Source organism: Geotrypetes seraphini, chromosome 12 (genome assembly GCF_902459505.1).
Source record: "Geotrypetes seraphini chromosome 12, aGeoSer1.1, whole genome shotgun sequence".
Classification (NCBI taxonomy): Eukaryota; Metazoa; Chordata; class Amphibia; order Gymnophiona; family Dermophiidae; genus Geotrypetes; species Geotrypetes seraphini.
The window spans coordinates 46,181,958-46,202,241 of NC_047095.1; the positions used below are offsets into that span (position 1 = coordinate 46,181,958).

Genomic DNA, 20,284 nt, shown 5'->3' on the forward strand with positions numbered 1-20,284 from the left:
AGGAACTGAAAGGGGCTATAGCTGAACTGCTTCAACTAATAGCCAATCTGTCGATCAAATCAGAAAGGATTCCGGAAGACTGGAAGTGGCGAATGTTACGCCGATCTTCAAGAAAGGTTCGAGGGGAGATCCAGGAAACTACAGACTGGTGAGTCTGACCTCGGTACCGGGAAAGATGGTAGAGGCGCTGATAAAGGACCGCATCATTGATCACCTTGACAGATACAATCTGATGAGGACCAGCCAGCACGGCTTCAGCAAAGGAAGACCTTGCTTGATGAACTTGTTGCACTTCTTCAAGGGAGTAAACAGGTAGCTGGACAAGGGTGACCCAGTCGACATTGTATATCTGGATTTTCAGAAGGCGTTCGACAAGGTCCAGCATGAACAACTACTATGAAAAATTGCAAGCCATGGAATCGAGGGTGAAATACTCATGTGGATTAAAAACCGGCTGGCGGATAGGAAACAGAGAGTGGGGGTAAATGGGCAATACTCGGACTGGAAAAACGTCATAAGTGGAGTGCGGCAGAGTTCAGTGCTTAGACCCGTGCCCTTCAACATATTTATAAATGACCTGGAAATTGGTACGACGAGCGAAGTGATTTAATTTACATACGATATGAAGTTATTCAGAGTAGTGAAGACACAGAAGAATTGTGAAGACCTGCAACATGACATAAACACGCTCGAGAAATGGGCCGCGACATGGCAAATGAGGTTTAACGGGGATAAGTGTAAGGTGATGCATGTCGGTAACAAAAATCTTATACACGAATACAGGATGTCTGGTGCAGTACTCGGAGGGACCCCCCAGGAAAGAGACTTGGGAGTACTGGTCGACAAATCAATGAAGCCATCCACGCAATGCGCAACAGTGGCGAAAAGTGCAAACAGAATGCTAGGAATGATTAAGAAGGGGATCATGAACAGATTGGAGAAGGTTATAATGCCGCTGTACCAGGCCATGGTAAACCCCCACCTGGAATACTGAGTCCAGTACTGGTCGCAGTGCATGAAGAAGGACACAATACTACTCGAAAAGAGCGACTAAAATGGTTAAGGGAATGGAGGAGTTGCCGTACAGTGAAAGATTAGATAAACTGGGCCTCTTCTCTCTTGAAAAGAGGAGACTGAGAGGAGACATGATCAAAACATTCAAGATAATGAAGGGAATATACTTAGTAGATAAAGACAGGTTGTTCACCCTTTCCAAGGTAGAGAGAACGAGAAGGCACTCTCTAAACTTAAAAGGGGATAGATTCCGTACAAAAGTAAGGAAGTTCTTCAGCCAGAGAGTGATAGAAAACTGGAACGCTCTTCCGGAGTCTGTTATAGGGGAAAACACCCTCCAGGGATTCAAGACAAAGTTAAGACAAGTTCCTGCTGAACCAGAACATACGTAGGTAAGGCTAGTCTCAGTTAGGGCACTGGTCTTTGACCTAAGCCTGCTGCAGGAGGCAGATTGCTGGGCACGATGGCCCACTGGTCTGATCCAGCAGTGGCAATTCTTATGTTCTTGTGGAATTTCTATCCATATGGATTCCACACTGCTATCTATGTCATGCAAAATGTATATTTTATTTAATTCAATTCCTTCTTTAACATATAGAAACCCCCACCCCTTCCCCCTCCAATTTGATCTACTCTATCTTTGCGATATAATTTGTACCCAGGTAATACAGTGCCCCGTTGATTGTCCTCCTTCCACCAGGTTTCTGAGATGCCCATTATATCTACCTCGTCATTCAGTGCTATATACTCTAATTCTCCTATTTTATTTTTAGGCGTCTAGCATTTGTATACAGAGACTTCAAATTGTGTGTTTTTTTTAATTTTTATAAAATGAAATTCAGTGGTCTTATGTTGGGGGGTGATAATTAAAGGCTTAGGAAGCGACACTGCACTGAGCCAAGGCAAGGTCTTTGCGTCACCACAGGGCTCGCTTTAATTAAAGTTAAGAGTAATTAATTTGCTATTGTGTTTTTGGGTATGTTATCGGGGTTGGATGGAGGCTAGGTCGGCACTGACTAGTCTTCAAATAAGAATGGGATGTTGAAATTTAAGAGTCAGAAGGTTTCTATGTATTAAACAAACAAGCTGTGGCCAATTTCCACCAAATGCAACCGAGTTAGTATTGTCAATTAACCATGACAGTGAGGTTGTCCGAGTGTGGTGTGAGTGTCAAGGTTAATGCATGCATGTGCACACATCCATGTGTTTATGCTAGCATTCTGAACATGTACATGCATAATTAGCACCTGTGTTTTAGATAACTATATAGCAGCATGCTGTTTGAGTCGATCCCCTTTGTTTATCATACTGCAGTTGTGGAGAGCCTATAATAATAATAATAATAAATTTATTTTTGTATACCGTCATACCCGGGAGTTCTAAGCGGTTCACAACAATTGAATAACATACAAACAGTACAAGTTATATAAAAACAGTAATTAAAAGCCACTAAAAAAAGAAATACATAAATTATAAAATGCAATATAAAAGAATGCGGAGAATTTTACATAGCAAAATAAAGATATAAAAAAGTATTAAGGCACTGGCCAATTAAATAATTGAGTTTTTATCTGTTTTCTAAAATCCAGATAAGAAAAGGCCTCTAACACACACCGGGCAAGCCAAATATTTAGTTTTGGCTGCCCGAAAGGCAAAGATTCTTTCACAAAACCTTTTATACTGGCAAAATTTAACTGAGGGATAGGCGAACAGATGCAATCTTCGAGAACTCTTGTTTGTATAACTCAGATTATAGGCAGAACTTGCTGCAGGAGAAAAAGGTACTCATCCTACAGTCCTATATATTGCAATACTGAATTTTCCCCGGGCCTTGAGGAGCCAGTGAGATGCTAATGGCCTTTGCTGCTCAGGGCAACTCACAGAGCATGACATCTTGCTGAGTTTTGATGCAATTAAAGATAATCTTTCCTTAGCAGGTGGAAATGATTACCCTTTCTTGCAACATATGCATTTTACTGGCAGGAGAGATGCTAAAACAAATCTATTTAAGGAAGAGGACTCTTTTTGAGCTTATCTCTAAAATGGATAGATATCAAGGAAGTAATCTCAAAACTCTGTGATACTTAACAAATCCTTGTATGGCAAGGCTCCGCATTAAGAGCTTGGAAAGGGATTTGATAAGCGCCGAGGAGGATGATCAGTGGCTGGGATATTTATAAGCAGCTAACTAGATTAGATTTTCTCTCCTTGCGGCCGATATTCAAAACCTAACACCAGCATTGGAAAGCAATTAGTGCCAGATTAAACGCTGAGAGGGCTCTAGCACAGGAAACAATGTGCACACCAAAGATGGCCGCAACGGTAAATTTTTCAATTGGCTTTTTGGAGAGGCATTTTAATTGAAAATGCCGTTAACAGTCAATTTATTATTTTTTTTTTTTTATTTATAGATTTTCAAATTTACATACCAATCATATACTTGTACAGAATACTTGTACATATACTTGTACAGAATAAACATTGATATTTCAAATGTATAAAACAATTACATTTTGAAATTCTTAACAACAAGGAAAAGAAAATATATTTTAACTAACAAAACTCAAGTCCTCAATTAGGATCCAAGGTTCCACATAAGCGAGAAATTAAGGAAAATTATAATTCTTATTAGAATATGCTACACATAGTGCTGAGGTAAGAGTAACATTTTAAACTATAGAGCACTTGATTTCGATGTTCCCTCTTCCATTCGGGACAAGGCCAAGAAAGCAGTTAACTGTTGAGGTTCAAAGAAAACATATTTAACTGAGCGGTGGCAAATAATACACTTATAAGGGATGTCTCACTTGAGACATCCTTGTAAGTATAAAAGTCAATTTTAAAAGAAAGTCATTGATGTTACACGCAGAATTCAGTATGGTGCTTACCAATGCCTGCATCAAGGCACTTAGTGGTGCCTTACGACACCTACCTGAAAAGTGGTCATGGTTAGAGGCAGAGAATAGGGACATAAGCAAGTTGCATTGCATTAAAAAGATAGCAATAATAAAATGACTAAAAGGTCCTTTTATTAAGGTGCACTAACTGATTTAGCACGCGCTAAATGCTAAAGCATCTATTATATTCTATGGGCATTTAGCGCGTGCTAAATCGGTTAGCGCACCTTAATAATAGGACCCCTAAATGTCTGTGAAATACACAGAACAACGAGATAAACTTGGAAATAGACTAATTCAATCCCTGTCTTAGCAATAATGTGATACGGTGTCAATACTGTATACATTAAAACAGCACAGTAGAACATTTATATAATAGAAATATGATAAATACCAGCATACCTCATATAATAGGCAACATTTTCTTAGCACATATACGGTACTCGCGATGCCAGCGCAACACAGTGAAACATCTTAATAAGGAGAAGAGGGAATTAAAAAACAGTTGTACACCGCTTACAACAACGAAGCAGTTTATAATCAACATACATAATTATTTTAAAATAACACATCTTATATCTATTTTTTTAAAAACCTACTACTATCCACATTGCTAACCAAGTTACGGTTATCCATGTAATGCCATCATCAAAACAATGCTTCCGCTTATCTTTACCAATATCACGGCTCCTGTAACACTAACAGTCCTACAAAGCCTTTTCGCATAAACCCAGTGACAAATAACGCAGCGACAAAAAATTTTTTAAAAATCTCTCTCAATCTACACAATCTCAACTGTCCTGGCAATTTGTTCCTCAAGTTCACACCTGCCACAGAGAATCTCTGACTCTTGCATGCACTATGTTCTTCTCCTTTTCAGTAGATAATCTCGTAGAACGTTCAGATCTTAATATTTTTCTTGGACGCCACATCTCCAACAAATCTTGAAAACATCCAGGCGCTTTATCATATAGCATTCGCTGAATTATTTATAGTACTTTATATTGTACCCTTTACTGTATAGGAAGCCAGTGCAGCTGCTTCAAAATAGGCATAATATGAGTCTTTCTTGAAGCGCCTGTGATTGGAACATATAGCTTGACAGAGAAATAAGTGTGCGGCTAGGAGAAGGGAAAAATTATAGGTACAACTGAATAAACTGGTCTCCGAGACTAGTCACATAACATAACAATCAACTTATGTACCGCAGGACCGTGAAGTTCTATGCGGTTAACAAAAGTTTATAATAGCGTATGTATACAATTGAATAAATTTGAAAATTACTTAAGTCAATCGGCCAGGATTTTATGTTTTTAACTTTGCCCACATTCTTCTCCCATCCTATTGTTTATTACCTTATATGTTTTCTGTCCTATTAAGAATTGTAGTTCCTCCCTCTTTCCTTTTGATTTTGGTCAGTCATTTGTGTCCTGTCTTGTGTATATATTTTTAGTTAACTACATTACTGTATTCCCCATTTTATTTGTTAATCGCTTAGAAATGCTGATAAGCGTTCAATTAAATTTTAATAAAATTTGAAACTTGAAACTAGTCCAGATGTGGAATTACTGGATAGTCAATCACCCCCAGCCACCTACTTATACTCAGTACAGCAGATTTTGTTTTCACCCTGTCTCTTCCCTAACCTGCAGGCTGATTCTCAAAACCTGCCACTGGCGGTAAGGCCAGTTAGCGCAGGAATAGCGCACATATGTGAAATTCTCAGAGGGCTCTAGCACAGGAAACAACATGCATGGCAGAGATGGCTACAAATTGTATTTAAATGTAGTCAAACATATGCTAATGAAACCATTTGCCATGCCTTCCCAAAGTTCAAAGAACAGCGCACAAACAAACTCTGCTCTTACTGTTGGAAAAATAGTGCCAGCTCAGAGCTGGCAGTGGAAGATTTCTCTTGATTTCCAGTTTTAAAGCTGCCAGTTTTGATTTCTTTTAGAAGTGGAAGAAAGCCTGTGCAAGCCTATAAGGGAAGGGCTATGGCTCACTGGTTGAGCTGCTGCCCTTGCACTCAGAGGTTGTGAGATCAAATCCTAGTGCTGCTCCCTGTGACCCAGGAAAAGTCACTTAATCCTCCAGTGCCCACTGCTTTAAATGTCAACTTTGAAATGCCAAAGCAACAAAAAGGCAGTACAGGCAGTCCCCAGGTTAAGAACAAGTTACATTTTTAAAGCTGTTCTTAAATTGAATTTGTATGTAACTCGGAACTTGTAGATTTAAAATTCTTGCTGCTTACCTCTGCTCCCTGCTGACAAAAGGGTCAACTGTCTCTACCAGCATTCCCATTAAGGTACAACATGCACAACCATACACTTTTCTTAATGTGGCCATGCATCATTCCTGAATCTGCTGCAGGAGACATGTAGGAGTCTATGCCAATGGAAATACTGCTCAGTGAAATCAAATGAAGCTGCAACCGCGTTCTTAAGTCTGAGTCATACTTAAGTCGGGTGTCTGTAACTCGGGGACTGCCTGTATACATGTCCCCTTTCCCTATAAGTGCCAGTACTGGGAAAGAAATGTGTGCGAGTCCAGCCAAATCTGAAAGTGAAAGCACACACTGGCACCTGTTTTCTGTGTTTAAATATAAGCCTCCAAAGAAAGAAAAAAAAAAAATGGATGAGGCACAGAAGAGTGGCATTGATGTGTGCTGCATGGTTGGGTTTGCCTGGCACATACGCACAAGAGTTGCGCTTACTGTGAAACTCTTCTGCACATATGTCAAGCACATTCCTCTCCTTTGCTTTCACTTTTACAGTGCATGGATAATTTGAATTTCATTTCTTTTGATCATTGGAGAGCTATTTTTTTCTGTGCCGTTTCAGCAGTAGGGGGTGTGCGCTGTTGGCTCTATCGTGGGAGTTCTGAGAATTGGCCTGCTGGTTTGGACAGCTCCAAAAAAGAAACTGTCATTCTGGAGACAACATTACCAATGCTGCCATTCCAAATGAACAAAATATGCCAAAACACAAAAGAGATGCAAAAGCATCGGTAGACCTAAAGTCTCTAAATAGAAGGGCATCCAAGTTTCTCATTAGTGGACCTCATAATCAGAAATCCACATACATGTGGCCACAGAAGGCAGTCAGCGGAGATACCAGGCCCAAGGTAGCAGTTCCTCAGTACACGCTGCTTGTGCAACTTTGATTTCTGCTCTGTCTTGATCTGCTGAATAGCTCTGCACAAGGTAGGGATGGGTGGCCATTTGCAATAACATATAAAATGTCAACAACGTATTCTATAAACTGCAAACTTCAAGTCCAATGTCAAAAAATGACCAAAATCACAAAAATACTATTGTCTAACTGTTAAATAATACTGTGCAAAATCTACAAATGTCTCACTGTTAGACTTTACTAGATAATATGGACTAGTGTGAAAACAACATATTCTATGTTGTTAATAAACAAATCAAAACAACCCAACAGTCAAAAACAAAAAACTATGATACATAAAAGAACATAATCGAAAGGGTAGTGTGACGGCGAGGTTCCTGAAGAAGGGGTTGCTCCTGAAATTAGGCTTAATCGAACCTTCTTCACAAGCGCAAGAAAGAGTTGCGGGTGGAAACACTGAACGCTGCTTCATAACGACTTTTTGGTTTGATTTCACGTACGCGGTATTATTACAAGGTAAGTTGTCTTTCCATTGCATTTTGCTTCCACAAGGTTTAAGGGCCTCCTGTGTGGTTAAAGTAAATTTTGATTCAGGGATACGTGAAAGGTTGAAATGAAAAAATAAAAAATAAAAACCAACTGTGTGTTTAGATTAAGATTGTTTTTGAGTGCACTAAATCACAACTGATTCACATGTTATGATGGTGAGAGGCTAAGACTGGCGAGAGGGTTAAAGCTACAGCCTCAGCCCTCTGGGGTTGTGGGTTCAAACCCACGCTGCACCTTTGACCCTGGGCAAGTCATTTAATCCCCCCATTGCCCCAGGTACATTAGATAGATTGTGAGCCCATCAGGACAGACAGGGGAAAAATGCTTGAGTACCTGAATAAATTCATGTAAACTGTTCAGAACTCCCCTGGGAGAACAGTATAGAAAATAGAATAAATAAATAGAGTGAAAAGCTTCAGCCTCTGATAACCAGAGCTGGTATTGTGACATCACAATGCCTCATTCCTCCAGTGCCTAAGAGCCAACCTCATCAGTGATGTCACAATGGCTTGATTGTCCTGTACTTGGCTCACTTTTACTATATGTTGATTTCTAAAGTGGTGCAGTGATTAAAGCTACAGCCTCAGCACCCTGAGGTTGTGGGTTCAAACTCACGCTGCACCTTGTGACCCTGGGCAAGTCACTTAATCCCCCCATTGCCCCAGGTACACTAGATAGATTGTGAGCCCACCGGGCTAGACAGGGAAAAGTGCTTGAGTAACTGAATAAACTCATGTAAACCGTTCTGAGCTCTCCTGGGAGAACGGTATAGAAAATTAAATAAATAAAAGAGTTAGGGGTTATCCTCTTTTTCTGGTTTCATTGTAGCCACACTGAGTGCAGGAGCTCCTCTGCCTCCAGGAGGATTGTGCTCCCTGAAGCTCATAACCCCACATTGAGGAATAACTTATTATATATAAAAAAGTATAATTTAAATTTGATATTGTACACCTTCCACGTGTTCCCTGTTTCTTCACAGGGACCCTCTGGATTAATAAACAAAAGCAAGCAGGAAATACACAAGGCATTTTGGCCCAGATTCTGGCACCGGGTACAGAATCGTGTATCCGGCAAAGACAGGCTCTGGAAATATAGGCCGGAGTTTTCCTGGCCTACATTTCTGGTGCCTTCCTAGGATGTGAATTGCACCTCTTTAGGCCACCTAACGCCACGTCCAGCGTTAGCCATGCCTACAGTGGTGTAAGGCAGCCCATGGCCTACTAGCAACCCAAGCAGTGAAACCAGACCACCACCTCATCAACATACTGATAACAATGACTGATTACACAAAATTGGCACTCGGCACTTGTTGCCTCCCACCCACTCTCAATACCTTGTAAGTATTACACAGATACGTTGTTCTTCGACAATATGTGGATTTATTAATGGTCGCAGCCGTAAATGCCCTACTACAACATCATCTACAAACAGCAAATACCAACTTACCAAAACTTTCACCATGCACAATTTAGATGCCAATGTATATCATCATATTTATTCATCATATTCATTTACCTGAACAATTTATTTATATATATATATATATATATATATATATATATATACAGTGGTGCCTCACACAACGAACTTAATTCGTTCCAGGAGCAAGTTTGTTATGCGAAAAGTTCGTTATGTGAAACGCGTTTTCCCATAACAATACATGTTAAAAAAAATAATTCGTTCTGTAGCATATAATATGCTAAGATGACATAAAAAAGATAAATTTACCCCACATTCACTCCTTCTAATTATTTCCCGTTTCATTTCAACAGAAATCACCTTCCTGCTTTTACAGTGAGAGAGGGCAGAGTCTCAGCGGCAAAAACTGGGACTTAACTGTTCATTTTTTTTTTTTTCTAGCATCGGGGAAGCGGCGAGAGTAGCTCCGCCCCCCCCAACGCATCAGCAGTAGGCGCCGGGCCCCTGCGAGCCGACGGTCCGCCACTGCACAGGGAGCCAGGCGGAGAGAGGGCAGTTAAGCGCAGTGCCTGCGCGGAAGGATGCAGCTCGGGTGACTTCGTTGTGTGAAACGAAGTTCGTTGTAGGAAGCAAGACATGAAGTTCGTTGTGCGCAGCGTTCGCTGTGCGAGGCGTTTGTTATGCGAGGCACCACTGTATATATATATATATATATATATATATACATATATATACATACACACACATATACCATAGGCACATCTCATTGCTGCATCTCAGTCCTTACACCCATCAACTGAAACGTGTCTTGCCCAGCGACTCTGGCTGGGCCACCGTTGTTCTCGTGGGAGAGCCGTTCAAGCTGCCCCGCCTTCTCCCCATCCCATTCAAAGAGGGGCCCTCCACCTGTCGGTTGTTGAAGTCATGTCACAAGGCCTCCCCGCCATTCAAGCCGGGAGACAAACAAGCCTCTGAGCGCTTACCTCACTTGTTTCTGGAAGGCTATACGTCGCCACATCTTTTGCTATCAACAACTGTAACGAAGTGTTCTTTCTTATCTGTAAGCTGTGCCTATGACCCCACTAGGATTCTTTCCGCCTACGGCTGGTTTCCTATGGGGTGGGAACGCTGCGACGCTCCCATGGCGAGGGCCGAATTGCGGCTTCCGCAACAGTTCGGGTCGCTTCCCCCCCGCTCACCCCACCCCCGTGCCTAGGTCCCTGATCCTGATTGGTCTCTGACCATAATTGACCCCCCCCCCCCCCTTCCTGGTCCTATTTCTCTCTACCCCGATTACCCCTCCCTCCCCCTCTTTCCCTCCCCCCCAGGCAACGGCCTCGGCCATTTTCTCACCGCTGCCTGCTATACGGTGGGGCGCTTGTCTAAACACTTGGAAGGGAAATAAAAACCCTGCTATTTAGAAAATTTGTCAAGACAAACACCTCATCTTAATAATTCCCAATCTAGTAAATTCCTGGCTAAGTTACAGTCATGCAATTAGTACTCTATCCTGTAACTCATCTGGTAATGTCCAGCTCACCTCTTTTGTAATCCGCCTAGAACTGCAAGATATTGCCGGAATAGAAGTCACTAATGTAATGTAAAGCACCTACAGCGGCATGATTCCAGTGCTGAATTTTTAGGTGCTGGTTTTTTGTTTTTTTTTAACTGAGTTTGGGCAGCTACAAGCGCCTTAAAAAAATTGGCACCAGTTAGAGAATCCGGACCTTTGTATTTTTTTTTTTTTAATTTGCTGATAATAATGCATACTGTTTCCAAAGAGTGTGCCCTCTTTGCAAATATAGCGCACTGGGGTCCTTTTACTACAGCCACGGCAAATGTGGCCTTAGCATGCCCTTTACACTGTTCTTTCCCATGTACTAAGACCACTCGCGCCACGGCCGGAAAATGGCACATTTTCCCTTATTCGGAATTAATGACCTCATGCTAATTTTCACAGCTCCTGCTTATCTTTTCGCAGCACTTTCCACTCAGTTCTGTTCATATATTTCTCAGTAGCACTCTTTTCACAGTTTTGTTCACTTTGTTTACATTTTCACCTTCACTTTGTCTTTTATAAATACATTCTATATGTGTTTATTGCTTCAGTTACCCCTTTGGCATTTGGATGATTTCTACTGGATAAATGCACATATTTTGTATTTTTTTTTTTTTTATAAGGACCCCTGGGGAAGGCAATTCATTGCCAAAACACGGACCGTGCCGGATCCCTCTTGGACTGTACCATATTCTTTTTTTTAACTGCTCAGGGTCCCCCTTCCTTGAATAAATTGTTTTCATCCAGATCATCAGTTCTACTGTGTTTGTTTGCACGCACTAATTTTGCCACTAGCCCATGGCCATTATAAAGTTGTCCTTTTACTAAGGTGCGGTAGCCGATTTAGCACACGCTAAATGCTAACGCATGCTAACGCGTCCATAGGATATAATGGACGCGTTAGCATTTAGCGCATGCCAATTTTTAGTGTGCCTTAGTAAAAGGGACCCAAAAGTTAGTAATGGCAAAATCAGCATGTATTGGGGGGGGAAAAAAAAAAAATTTGGAATCATTATGATTCTAAGCCTTTACCAGATTCAAATTTAGATTTCTGCGCACATTGGGAAAAACTTAGTACAACTATCCTCGATTTGATCGCTCCGATTCAGTCTATTAGAAAAAAAACCCCAATTTCGTAGAATCCCAAAATTGGCTCGATTCTGAACTATCAGAATTTTAAAAAATTAACAAGACGATTGGAAAGAAAATGGTATAAATCAGGAAAAATTGAGGATAAGGAAGCCTGGAGGGCAAAAGTTAAGAACTATAAAAGAAAAATTAAAGAAAAAAAAGATGTATTTATTATTCTTCAAAAAATAGAAACCAATATATTAGATACTAAAGAACTATTTAGATAAGTCAACACACCTTTTGAGGTAAACCACTTGAAACAGGACCTATAAGATCACCCTCCCACTTCAACTGAAATGGCTCAACACTTTCATTCAAAATTACATACTGTCTCAGGAAAGAACCATTTTGATTTTGAGATGTTTTCTCCTACTGAATTTACTACTCCAAAATGGAACGATTTCAATAAATTATACAATAATTAAGCAAAATCTCATTGTCTCTTAGACATTTGGCCTTCAGCAATATTTAGAACTGCACCAATACACATTAAGATAGACGTGCTAACCTGGATTAGTTCATTATTACATCATGCCAATTTTCCTATAAATTTAGGTCATATAATAATCACTCTGATAATTAAGGATCCATAATATTCAATATCTACTGTTAGTAATTACAGACCCATTATAGGAATACCTTTTCTGATTAAACTTATGGAAGGATTAGCGAGTATCGAACTCAATGACTATATTGATTTTTTTTCTATTTTACACCCTTCCCAATGAGTTTTTCATCCACTTCATTGTACTGAAACAGAGTTGGCATTTCTTCTTGATTTTCTTCACCAACAAGTCACTGTAGGCATGAGTGCCTTGATTATGCAGTTTGATCTCAGCAGTGCATTTGATTTAGTAGATCATCAAATCCTGCTGAGATGTTTGGACGCAATTGGAATATCTGGCCTTGTCTTTAACTGATTTAGGTCCATTCTGACTATTCTTTTTCTCCTAAATGGAAAAATCTATGTGGGGTGCCCTAGGGTTCCCCATTATCTCCCACACTTTTCAACGTGTATCTAACCCCCTTGGGAATTAAGCTTTCCTCCCTTGGAGTTAAGCTGTACAGTTATGCAGACGACATTACAATAGTAATTCCGATTGTAGCTTTCTCAAAGTATACTTTACAATTAATACTCATTATTTTAGAAGCTGTAGAAACAAGGATGAAAGATTTCAGACTGAAATGTACTCCCTCTTTTACTAAGGTGCGCTAAGCATTTTAGCGCGTTTAGCGCACGCTAAATCTACGCACACACTAACCGCGCTAAAAAGCATAGCGTACCTTAGTAAAAGGAGCCCTTAATTCATACAAAACAAAATTTTTCCTGGCTTCTCCTTCAAATGAGATCGAGGATTCCATAAATTTGAACAGGATAACGTATTCCATTCTACCAGTTATTAAAATTTTGGGAATCTACTTTGATAGAAATTTATCATTTGATATTCACATTAACACTCTTGTTAGAAAATGTTATGTTCTATTATGGAAGCTTTGAACAATTAGGCCATATTTTGGCCTTTCCTCCTTTAGGCTATTGGTACAGTCACTTATTCTAAGCACTTTAGATTACTGTAACATCCTTTACTTGTCAATCTATAAGAAAACCATCAAGAAGTTGCAAGTTATTCAAAATACTGCTGTTCGTTTGATATTCAGTCTGAATAAATTTGACTATGTGACAAAATATTACCAAAAATTGTACTGGCTGCCAATTGAGGCGAGAATATTGTTTAAGTTTGGTTGTATATGTTTTAAGTCTTTACATGGTCTTTTACCTAGTTATGTTCTTGACCACTTTGAATTTGTTAATAGAAAACACCCTACACGGGGTTCGCGTATATTTGACTTTCCATCTATTAGGGGATGTGTTTACAAACGATTCTTTGGCAGAATTCTATCTTATCAGGCCGGTATATGGGATAAATATCTTGGTAATTTTATATTAAGTTCCAACACCTATCTGGCATTTAGAAAATTGTTAAAAACAAACTTGTTTGGTAAATTTTTTAATTAATGGATTGTAATTCTCTGTGAATGTCCAGTATCTTTACGGTGACCCGTCTAAAGCGTGCTGGACTTTGGCGCGCCACGCTTCCACCGCTTTTAAGCCTTTCTATTAGCGCTGTGAGGGTGGTGTGGGGGGAGTGGGGGGAACCCCCCCACTACACTGAAAACTCCCGAGTAGTGAAAACAGAAAGGAGAACAGGAGTTTTCACTGTACTTGTGGGGGTTCCCTCCAACCCCCCCCCCCCATGGGAGCACAAGGACTTGTAAATGTAGTGGGGAGTTCCCCTACACACATAACCCTCACAGCGCTAATGGAAAGGCTTAAAAGCAGCGGTGCACGTATGTCCTGCGCACAAATATTACTGTGGGATTGTCGGCACGCCAAAGTTCTTTTGAAGGTTTGGATCATTTGTTATTCTATTGTCCATATATATTAAAATTTTGGAAATCAATCTGGAATCAAATTAATTCCCTATTAGAAAATCATGTGGCATTATCATATGACAGTTTTATTTGGTATAGAAATGAGGGCTAAGAAACAAATCTCATCTAATAATAACAAGTTATTGCTAATTTTAACTGAGGTTGCCATTCAACAGATCACTTACAATTGGAAGAATTGGAATAGACTTAATTATTGTTTTTGGTGGAACTCTGTATGCCATATATTTAAAATGGAAAGGACACTAGCTGTCCAAAAAGGAAATTATAACAAATTTCAAGATGTGTGGAGGCCATTAATAGATTATTGTAAAGATTAAAAATATTCTTCCCTGTATAAAATTTTAAGACATTAAGGGGGGAAGGGGGGATGGGTATTTTTGATTATAATTGAAAGAAATCATTTTAATAAATAAGGGAGGGGGTAATATTTTATATTATAATGATCAATTATAGGATTTCAAGTGTATTTGAATGCTTAATTGATAAATGTCAATATTGTACTTGATTTAAGATTTGAAATGAATAAAGATTTAAAAAAAAAAAAAGAAGAAGGTGTACCAACTTTACTCTGTAAACCGCACAGAACTGAGAGGTAGCTGCGGTATACAAGTATATTGTTATGTTATGTCATAAACCAATCTCCATCCAAGCTCCAACTTCCAGTAGTGTGCAGAGGAAAATGTTGGTCAGGGCATAGCCCCAGTCAGTGGCCCACTCCATTCTTCTGCCTATGCTCAGCCAGACTGCATTTTGGACACCCAGCCTATAAACTGTTTAGATAGATTTAAGAGCTATTATTTCTGCAGCAAATGAACCAAACAGATGTGAATTATCCTGAGCTGCATATAAAGATCAGAATTTGTATCCAGCAAAAGTGTGACAGACTCAGGGCTAGATGGGGAAGGTGGGGGGGGGGGGGTTCTCTCATTTGGTATCTGAAAGAAAGTATTTTTAAAGTGTATTACAATTTATGTTCGCTTTCTCCATAAGTAAAAATAAAACAATGTTTGTACAACTACAGTTTACCCACTACTAGACACCTGCGTGTGTCAACTGAAAACCTCAAATCATTTTCCAAGACTATGGTATAAAACAGCCCAAAACCAGAAATGTTAATTAATTGTACTTCCTCGCCATTCAGCATTAACAAGCACAATATACTATATATATACAGGGCGCCCGACAGCTAAACTATTCTGGCCGGTTTACGGTTCAGAAGTTCATCAGCAAATAACATCTGGTTATTAACCGGGGAGGAGGGGGGAATAATTCCATCACCGGCCAGTAAAGTTCCAGCCTCAGAATAAGTGTAAATAAATAATCCAGAAGACGTGTTGGTGATCGCCAGCTTTGTCAAACGAGCAGCTCAAGTTCAAGAAAAGTATTAAGAGGCAGCGGGAGACCCTGGCCTGCTTTCAGCGCACCTGTACACATTGGCACAATCAGTCTGCCGTCCCCCCCCCCCCCTTCCCACGCACGACTTTCGCCTTTGTCTGTGGTTCCTTCTAGCCACTCTAGCTAGAACAATGTTTGGAGTCACTTCCCTGCCTGCTCACAGAAAAATAGTTAAATGGATAGATAACACAACACGAACGTGGCGGAAAAAGACGGCCGCGTGCTTAAGGGGCTGACCGTGTGTCTTAGCAGCAGCGCGCCTTACCTGCGTCTTCCAGCCAGAGGCTGAGGGCAGCAGCAGCAGCAGCAGCTGTACGTCCTCCGCCGCCGCGAGCGCTTCAGGGCTGCGCCTCCAGTCCAGACCCTCACGCGACACTCGCGCTCCGCCAGAGAGAAAGCGCGCTTCGGTGCGTGTGTGTGTGTGTGTCTGCGCGCGCGCGCGCGCCTGTCTCGCCTCTGAAGTTCGCGGTGGGGCTGCTTCGTCCGCGAGGAAAGCCCGCGCGCACTGTAGGGACGGGGCGCGGGGGGCTGCGCTAGTTCCGAGGCGACGGGCGGGGGAAGAGATCCATTCATAACAATCCCGGCTGCCTCGCTCCAGTCACCCGCGTCCCCGCTTTGCAATTCGCCGCTCAGAACGTGTCATTCCTTTTTTTTTTTCCCGTCCTCCGTTAAGTGCCGTTTCTCGCCCTAGGAGTTTTGTTCACTTGTGTGAAGGAGAAGCCCTGTGAGGCAATGGAGAGAGGCAGCAGGAATGCGGGTTTTCTCTTTGATCGTGGCAGTGGGTTCTGCCACGGCTGCTCTCCCCTAATAGCAATTTGTTTAATCGTGTTATGAATCAGATGGTAACTTCAGGTGCGTGGTACCAGTTCTTCCTGTGTGCGCTGACAATAGACAATGGCAATTTCTTAAAGAGATATCCTACTCAATTGGGCCTACTGAGGAGGGGGGGGGGTGGATACAGGGGAGTGAGGTCAATACATCGCTTGCCTTGCAGTCACAAATTAGGAAACAACTATCTTTAGGACATTTCTCCCCTCCCCTCCGTGCCTTTTCTTTGCAGTTTGTAAAATGTTCATTATAACTTTTGGGTGCATTTTTTTAAACGGTTCTGGTATGGATTATATTGCTTTAGTAGCCCTTTCAGGACCAAGGGACATATTTGTCCCATAACTTTAAAATCCTATAAATTTTGATTGGGATAGTCTACAGTTCTAAATTTGATATGTACGGATTCCATATGATACTGCCTTTATGTAAACAAACTGGTTCCGACATTCATTCATTAGCGTCGTTGCCAGATTGACGAGAAGATTCACTTGCCACACTGTCCATAAGCCAGAAGCTTGATTTTTTTAAATAAAAATAATGATATTTCACAAAAAAAATCAATTTTTTGGCATCTGCAAGCCCTTTTTACCATAAAAATGTCGTCAAAACCACAAAAATTGGCCTACGATCCTTATGGTCCTGAAAGGGTTAATGTTCTGTGTTATGTCATTGTTTCGGATGTTTTACTGCGACCCTCTTAAAAATGTTATTGATAGGCAGGCTATAAATATTTGCATTTGTTACATCATTGTCATATATCTCTCAATTAGATTTCCTTACACATCCTAGGGGGTAGGGAAATGTATTTTGATTATTAAAATTACTTAATTATAATATTGTAATAACATATGTCTTTTTGTATTAATAATTGGGAAGAGGGGGGAGAAAATTATTGTTTTATGTATTGTGTATTTAATAGTACAGTTTATGTAGTGCTTTATGTTCAATTAGTTTGTATTGCACTGTCAAAGTTTGAAAATCAATAAAGATTTAGACTCGTAATAAATAATTTATAGGTTTACAGGTGATGGCTTCACAGTGCATACTGCAAAGTTTTGAGGCACATTAATGAATTCAGTGCTCACTAATTAATGCTCATTCTTGTTTCTTTACTTGTCAAAATGATGTCTCAAATCCCAACCGTGGCAATGTGCTGTAACTGCAGCCCCCCCCCCCCCCCCCCCAGCACCGAGTTTGTTTTGCTAGTGGCCAGAGCCAGCCATAGGTCTGATGCAGATAGCTACTGGGCAGAAATACGAGGGGCCGCTAAAAAGTTTTCAGCCCAACCAGGAAGAGAGAGATGCGGAGCCATGACACTTACAAGGTGATCAAAAAATCACCCAGGGGTGGGGCTGGCCTGAAGCAATACTAATTAACAGGTGGAGAAAAAGCCTCAATCACGTATAACACAGCAGTCCAAAAGGACTTCAAGCTGCCACACTGCTTGTCATTGGTGTAGAACAAATGGGTATTTTATGGATGATTCAATCAACTACTGCAAAACTTTCTTAATTGCCTAACTTAGGATAGCTTCAATATTTCTATCCTGAAAAATATCTACTACCATAATAAATTGTGCATGAATATGTAGAACATTTTTGTTTTCTAAATCAACAATTTGTTTTGGGTGAAGGACAGGCATATCGTAACCAAGGGTGAACAGATCATAGGACCGCCTGTAATCTAGATATTATTTCAGGGCCACATCCTGACTTCAGGTTTCAATCACCTACGCCTGTCCCACCTCACCTACATCCTTAATTGTGTATATGGTATATCTGTGAAAATATCTGTAAAATCACATGTGCTTAACAAAAAAGTGAAGATCAAGTGAACAATACAGAAGACAGCACCGATGTTCTTGTGGTCCTGCAAAATATGCTACGTCCATTCCTGTAATCCAAAAGGCTTAAAAGTAAAGATTGCATTAATATTTGAAAAGTCTATCCTAAGAACATAAGGAGTTGCCTCCGCTGGGTCAGACCATAGGTCCATCGCGCCCAGCAGTCCGCTCCCACGGCGGCCCATCAGGTCCATGACCTGTAAGGTGATCCTTTGTCTAAAGCCCTTCAATCCCCTTTATCCTTCTATCTATACCCTTTCATAATCCTATCTCTACCTCTACCTCTATCTGTATCCCTCAATCCCCGTATCCTTCAGGAATTTAACCAGTCCTTCTTTGAAACCCCGTAATGTACTCGAAATAGGTATGAATAGAGCAGAGTTTCCACAACATTGGAAACGTTATAGTTTAAACCTGACCTAACTGTCCTTTTCTGAACTTCAGAAAATTGTTGGGTTTTTTTGAGTGTTTGGAAGTGATTTTTTAAAATGTATTTTGGTTGAGACATGGTTCAGCGATTCCCATGGGTAGAACCCAAACATACTGGGCTATAATCTTTTAGGAAGGACAGACATGGTCAAAAAGGTGGAGGAATAGCTCTCTATGTAAAGACCAATATCCAAGCGACTGAAATGCATTGGTCCGGGGAAAGGAAGAAGCAACATGGATCACTTGGAAAAGAGAAAATGGAACTTCTATCCACATGGGTGTTGTCTACAGACCTCCGACTCAATTGCAGCAAATTGATAAAGATCTTGTTGCAGATGTCCAAAATTTGGAAAAGAAAAGAGAGGCACTGGGTGATTTCAAGGTGCCAGATGCAGATTGGAAAATGATATCTGTGGAATTGGAAAGAAGTAGAGAAATAATGGATGCCCTTCAAGAGGCAGACAAATGGTGACAGAACCAATGGTGGAAAAAGTGATGCTGGATCTGGTGCTCACAATACGAAAAAGAGCGGATAGCGTAGCTGGTTTTAAGAAAAGTTTGGACAATTTCCTGGAGGAAAAAGGCCATGGGTTAAGATTCTGTGTTTAACTTTTAAACTTTTGAAGGATGATGCTCCAGAGCTGTTATATTCACTGGTGCACTTTTACGTTCCGGCTCGGAGTTTACACTCTAGAGCAGTGGTTCCCAACCCTGTCCTGGAGGACTACCAGGCCAGTCGGGTTTTCAGGATAGCCCTAATGAATATGCATGGAGCAGGTTTGCATGGCTGGCACCTCCATTATATGCAGATCTTTCCCATGCATATTCATTAGGGCTATCCTGAAAACCTAACTGGCCTGGTGGTCCTCCAGGACAGGGTTGGGAACCACTGCTCTAGAGCAGTGTTCTTCAATCACCGGTCCATGGACCAGTGCCGGTCCACAGAAATTTCCTTCCGGTCCACAGGGCTAGCACATGCATCAGGCCCAAAACAGTGTTCTTCAACCGCCAGTCCACGGTGCGATCAATGCGGTGTTATCTTCGAGCCAGCTCCCTCTTCCTAACTGATTCAGTGCACAAAGCCATGGGCAGTGGCTCCTACAGGCATCCTGTGCCTGAACCGGAAGCCTTCTCTATGGCGTTGCAACGTCAGAGGGAAGGCTTCCAGATGAGGCACGGGATGTGCAAGGTGCAATTAGTATTATTATGGGGGAGGTGTCTGGGGTGGAGATTGGGTAGAGATGGGCGGGGTCTGGCCCACGACTTAGCCCAATGTTCTTCAACCGCCAGTCCACAGACCGATGCCGGTCCACAGAATAATTTTTTTATTTCTGCCGGTCCATAGGTGTAAAAAGGTTGAAAAACACTGCTCTAGAGATCAGCTCTGTCTCGATGTGCCTTCCCTGTCTGTGGTTAAACTTTCGAGTCACCGGAAAAGTGATGTTTTCGGTTCAGGGCTCTATTTGTTGGAACAGGCTATCTATGGATCTAAGCAAGCAGCTTTGGTTTTACAGTTTAGAAAAAAAAGCTGAAAACATCTCTGTTCTCGTGTGCTTTAATGAGTAATGAACCAGCAGCCAAGTCTCAGTCAAGTAACAGCAATTAAGTATTTCTGTTTGTGTTGTCAATTGTT

At 41.0% G+C, this 20,284-nt stretch overlaps 1 protein-coding gene and 1 long non-coding RNA gene across 5 annotated transcripts in view; one reads left to right on the forward strand and one right to left on the reverse strand.

Annotated features, from left to right (window-relative positions):
- Nucleotides 1-16,166, reverse strand: part of PDE4B (phosphodiesterase 4B) — a 522,826-nt gene extending 506,660 nt beyond the window's left edge. For 2 of the 3 annotated variants that reach the window (XM_033916537.1, XM_033916534.1), the window contains exon 1: nucleotides 15,817-16,166. The gene's annotated coding sequence lies outside the window, so the exon portion shown is untranslated. Of the gene's footprint in view, nucleotides 1-15,405; nucleotides 15,424-15,816 lie in introns of those variants that run through there. The other variant, XM_033916536.1, reaches the window with a different exon arrangement.
- Nucleotides 15,764-20,284, forward strand: part of LOC117346637 — a 62,427-nt gene continuing 57,906 nt past the window's right edge. Inside the window, exon 1 of one of the 2 annotated variants that reach the window (XR_004536644.1) lies at nucleotides 15,764-15,958. This is a non-coding gene — a long non-coding RNA (uncharacterized LOC117346637). Of the gene's footprint in view, nucleotides 15,959-16,278; nucleotides 16,404-20,284 lie in introns of those variants that run through there. The other variant, XR_004536643.1, reaches the window with a different exon arrangement.